At 55.5% G+C, this 5,162-nt stretch overlaps 1 long non-coding RNA gene across 1 annotated transcript; it reads left to right on the forward strand.

Moving 5' to 3' along the window:
* Window positions 1-229: 229 nt before the first annotated feature.
* LOC123632882 lies at window positions 230-4,755 on the forward strand. Its single transcript, XR_006733494.1, has 3 exons — window positions 230-319; window positions 489-633; window positions 4,742-4,755. It is a non-coding gene; the product is annotated as an uncharacterized LOC123632882 (long non-coding RNA).
* The last annotated feature ends 407 nt before the right edge of the window (window positions 4,756-5,162 follow it).

A 5,162-nucleotide genomic window follows, 5' to 3' on the forward strand; every position in this document is an offset into this window, starting at 1 on the left:
GTGGAATTGATGGGGGGACAGGTGGCTGGAGGGACATGGGGCGGGAAGGGGAGAGTGAAGACAGAGAAGAATCAGTACGTAGGCTTGGACCATTCCTCAGGCCATACCTTACCTGGAATTAGTGAACTTGGCAGAAATCATTCCGTCCCCAAAGAAGACTGATTACTAGGTTCACTGTGAATTATTCTTTTTATTGTCCTTAATTGCAGCTCATGAGGAGGGAGGGGGCCTTTCTCGGGGCTCCCAGGCTCGGCCAGGTGATGTGATGATGCTTCGCACAATGTCCACCTCAGGCCTTCTCTCCAAATTCGGGGTTCAGGTAAGTGCCAGACCCACTCCCATTCCTCCCTCCACCCCTGCACCTGTCCTCTCTGCCCTGCTCTGCATCACAGGACCCTTCGTATTTCTTCCTGAGAAATTCCGACACCAGCCGCCTTGGTGACCAGCCTGCAGGCCCCTTGCACAACCGGAGCTGTCGTTTTACACAGGTGGCACCGCTGCTCGCCTCCCCGCCTGCCGCCCACTGCCATGCCTGCTCCAGTCTCCCAGAAACACAAGCCAGATCCCTGTTCCGGCCTCGGCCAGCTTTCATCCACGTTTCCTGAGCGGATGTAGGCTCTCACTCGGGCTTAGGTAAGCGCAGCCAACTTGATTTTTTGGCTGCCGCCACCCGGTTGCTGCTAGTCCAGCCGCTCCCTCAGCTGCACATGTGCCATTGGCTCTGCCAGGCCTCCTTCTCCCTGGGCACTGCCTCAGGGAAAGGCCCTGTCCCCCGGAAGCCCAGGAGGGCCTGGACCCTCAAGCACTGTGTGACCCCCCTCACCAGGGCCCCTGCTCCCCATGCCTCTTTAGCCCTACCCTCTCTCCCACCCTCTCTGCTCTGACCCTCACGATTCCCCTCCAGGTTTGTGCACATACCTCCCTTTGGGGCAGGGCAGGGATGAGGGAGGGGCCAGGTGCACCCCTGAGCTGGGAACAATGTCAAGAACGAACTTCAAGGTTGTCCTTTAAGAACTTCCTCAGTCCGGCATAGGCCTAGAGGGCTGGGAATTCCCGCCTGGGAATTTTTCCAATATTCTGCCAGCTGTTTCTTCTCTTTCAGTGGTTTTATTATTTTTTCTTTCTGTTCCAACTCCTCCTTTCGCTTTCAGTATGGCAGCCCAGGCAGGATGGCAGAGGAGGGTGGGGACCTGGCATTTGCTGAGTTAGGAGCTGTGGCAGTGGCCAGCTGTGCCAAGGGAGGAGATGGGACGAAGGAGGAAATGGGAGTGGAACAGAGGAAGTGAGACCAGCACCAGGGTGGCCTCTTGTTTTTCTGGGGATTTTTACGTCATTCAGCTCTGGGCATAAGGCCTGTTTCCAGAAGGCCCCTGTCAAAAATGCACATCTGTTACTTGGGAGGGTGACACATTAACCCAGTAACACCAATGCACTTGTCAGATGTGCTAGCTGTTGCCTGACGGAGCAGAGACCGAAGAGAAGGGCACGAGGAACAGATAAGTTTTGGAGGAGAGTGTGGGAGGGTCGCGGGTAGGGAGGTGCTTGGGGAGGTGCCATAGTGCTCTGAGCAGCGAGAGGATAGCAAGGAGGTGACAGATACCTGGGGTTTGGGCAAAGGGATGAACCCCTACCTAGGAAGACATTTTTTCACTGCATAATTAAGCTCTACGAGTGTGACTAGGGTCTCTTGGTGAGGTCATTTCCTTGGTGTGATGTTGGCAGCAGAGACCCTAACTGTGACATTGGGTCTCCAAGGTGGGTCCCTTGGACAACCTCCTGGTGGGACAGCCACTGGCCTCCAGCATCATGCAAGGATTAAATTCAGCCACGTGCAACAGAAAAGCAAAACAAGTGGCTTCAACCAGAGAAAGGTTGATTTTTCTCTCACATGAAAGAACTCCGACTCTACCTCCAGGCATTTTCCCACACAGGTGGCTGGCTCCCGGTGGGTGGCGACACGACACGCACTGGGCTTCCTTCTTCCGGGTCGCACTTCCCTGTGTCACCCACCTCCCATGCTTCCTGGGCTCCCCTTCCCCATCCTTGTCCTGGGGCCTGCGTCTGGGGACCCCACACCAAGACGCCTGCATCAGTGAGCACCTCCTGTGTGCCAGGGGCCGCACAGGCGGGCACTGTCGCATTTCTTCCTCCACCCTGTGCGGTGGGATGCTGTTAAGTCCCATTTTAGGGATGAGGCTGTATTTTACCCAAAGTCACTCACCACTGGAGCCAGGACTCAAACCAGCCTGATCATTTTGTGACATTTCCTTAGGACGGATTCCTAGACCGGAACCCCTGGGTCAAAACATGCACATTTTCAGGCCTCTGAGTTAAGTCAAAGCCAGTTGCCCCACTGCCCCACGAGCAGTGCGGGGGCCACCCAGTCTTACATCCTCACAGCCAAGGGTTCCCAGCTCTTTCCAACTCAGGCCTTGTGAGGGCATTCCTCTCAAACATGTCTCTTTTTAAATACGGAAAGCATTGACATTAACCAGCCTGTCAGCCGTTCGCTAGCAGACTCGCAGTATGTGTCTGCGAGTTGAACCGAAAGACACGAAACCAAGGGGAGGAGCTCCTGCCCAGAGCAGAGCAGTTGTTTCCTCTCTGCCCTCTGGGCTTTGCGGGGTGTGCATCGTCCCTGTCCTCCCTCCCTGGAGCCAGGTGGGTGGAGGTGCGGGGGCAGATGGAGAGGGAGGGGGAGGGTCACGGAGGGGGGCACCTGGACAGCAACTGTGTGGTGAGGGCCTGTGAGGGACTTTGCGCAGCTTTGGTCCCTTCTGCCACGTTCCTTTTCCCGGCAGACATACCGGTGGGGTGGAGGATGGGCTAGGAGTGTGGCCGTCCCCCCATCTCTTCCCCTCAGATGTTGGGAGAGCCAACCGCCCACGCCCCCCCCAATCCAGGCATGCCGGGTTGGCATTCCAGATGCCCACGGCTGGCAGGGAGGCATCGGAATCCCCCTCTCACAAGCATGTCACGCTGCTATTTCAGATGTCCCGAGAGAGCACAGTTGCACCAGGGTGGGACTGCACCTGCTTACCCCTTCCTAATAACACTCTTTCCTGAGCGTCACAGTTTTGCAAACGCTCACATCAGGGAGCTCCTTTGAGCCTGTGAGGTGGGCTGAGCCGCGGGGTCACTATCCCCGTTTTACAGATGAGGAAGCTGAGGCTCTGATTAAAATCATGGGTCCAAGTCACATGCTATAACTCAAGATTTGTGCAGCCTCGCCTACTGTTAAAATAATAATCATATTGTGGTGAAAACAAGGCTCATTGAACATTGTGACATGCCAGTCTCTTTATCCAAGTCATGTCTTTCAATCCTCACAAAACGCTCTCAGGCAGACACTGCATCTGACAGAGCTGGGATGTCCAACGCCACTCCCACGAGTTCTCCAAGTACGGTACCCAGGCCAGGAGCGGCAGCTGGGAACGCGTGAGAAATGCACATTCTCAGGCCTCGCCCAGACCCACTGAATTAGAAACTTGGGATGAGGCCCAGCAGCCAGTGGTTTAACGCCCTCCAGAGGACTCTGATGCACTCTCAAATCTGAGAACTGCCATCCAAGTACATTCTTTTAATTTGGTGGATTTCCATCTGGACTAGACGGTGGAATCACCCGGGGAGCTTTAATAACTGCCTGTGCTGGGCCGGGACCAGACTCCCGGGGTGGGGCCCAGGCATCAGTATTTCCAGACGCTCCCCAGATGAATCCAATGTGCACTTCACTGCCTTGGACGTGCACCGAGGGCAGCAAGGCCTCGAAGGCTCCGTGTTTGGCCAGAATGTTCTAGAGCAGCAAGACAGGGCAGTCTGTTCCATTTGGCTGTTTCTCAGTCCTGGAGGGAATGAGGGAAGACTTGGAATCCAAGAAGGAGAGACTCTGGGGGTTCAGCCCCTCCTTTTTGAGGGGCCTCCACAAGGGCCCAGGAAGCCCGCGTCCCTGGTGAGGCTCAGAGACCACGGCTGTTTGTCTTGGCGTTTGCCCAGCAGGCAGCTCTGCGTAGAGCTCTGGCTGTTTTGTTTGTGTGGTTTAACTGTTGGCCCAGTTTTTCCAGGGCTGATTAGATATCCCCGTGAGCAACACATCCATCTCTAGTGCACGGGGTTCCTGAAAACGGAGCCGGAGCGGCTGTTCTCTCAGTGCTGAGGCAAGTCAGGGGGCTGGGGGCTCCTGCTCCTGACCACGTCACTCTGAGCCTCGGGTCGGAGGATCCAGGGAGTGCGCCAGCCAGGGTCCAGCCAGGAGACGGGAACCGCACCAGTTATTTTAACAGAGAGAATCTAATATGCAGAACTGTTAAGTAAGTGCTGAGGACTTGAAAAGGCAAAAAGAGAATGATGCTGAAGTATCATGGAAGTCACGACCCCAGGAAGCTGCTAGGGCTCCCCCAGGGCTGGAGGAAGAAAGGGAAAAGGTCGGAGCTATTAAAACTTAGGAGCTGACAGGATGGCCCCACGGAGCTGAGAGCCAGACCTCTGGGGAGGGGTTGCCAGCTGGTGGTGCTAGGATCTCTGAGGGGAAACCTCGAGGCTGGTTCGATGAATATTGGAAAAAACACAGATCAACTGCTACTCCTCGAATGAACCGCTGCTGTCAGATGGAAAAAGTATCTCTGGGGTAGGGGACGTTGGGGCAGTTGGGGTTCTGGCTGTTTAAATTCTCCCTGCCCTTGGCAACCGCCCGTCTTCACCCGCAGGCTCACACTCTCCTGTCTCCCGGTTCCCTTCTTGCCAGGACGAGTCCAGACCCCACTGCCTCAGTCCGTGAGCCTTCACTGAGCACCGATCAGGCCACAGCCCTGGGGTCTGGGTGCCAGAGATACAGATAGAATAATAAAAGACACATTCATTGGAAAGCATATGTGCCTGACCCTGCGTCATATGCATTAACTCATTTACTGTCACCTTCATTTTACAGATGGGGAGCCTGAGGCACAGAGACATTTACTAACTTGCCTGAGCTTATTGCTGAGCGAGCAATCAGCAGAGGCTGAGTATGAGCCCAAGCAGAGGGGCACCACTACCCACATTCCCCACCGAGTCTCCCTCATTGTCCCAAGCCCTAGAAAGACAGACCTGTGAGCAGGTGACACGGCACAGGATGGAGAGTGTCAGGTGGGGGGGGGGCAGGCCTCACAGAGGTGATAAGTCATTTC

This window comes from Lemur catta, chromosome 2, assembly GCF_020740605.2.
Source record: "Lemur catta isolate mLemCat1 chromosome 2, mLemCat1.pri, whole genome shotgun sequence".
In the NCBI taxonomy this organism is placed as follows: domain Eukaryota; kingdom Metazoa; phylum Chordata; class Mammalia; order Primates; family Lemuridae; genus Lemur; species Lemur catta.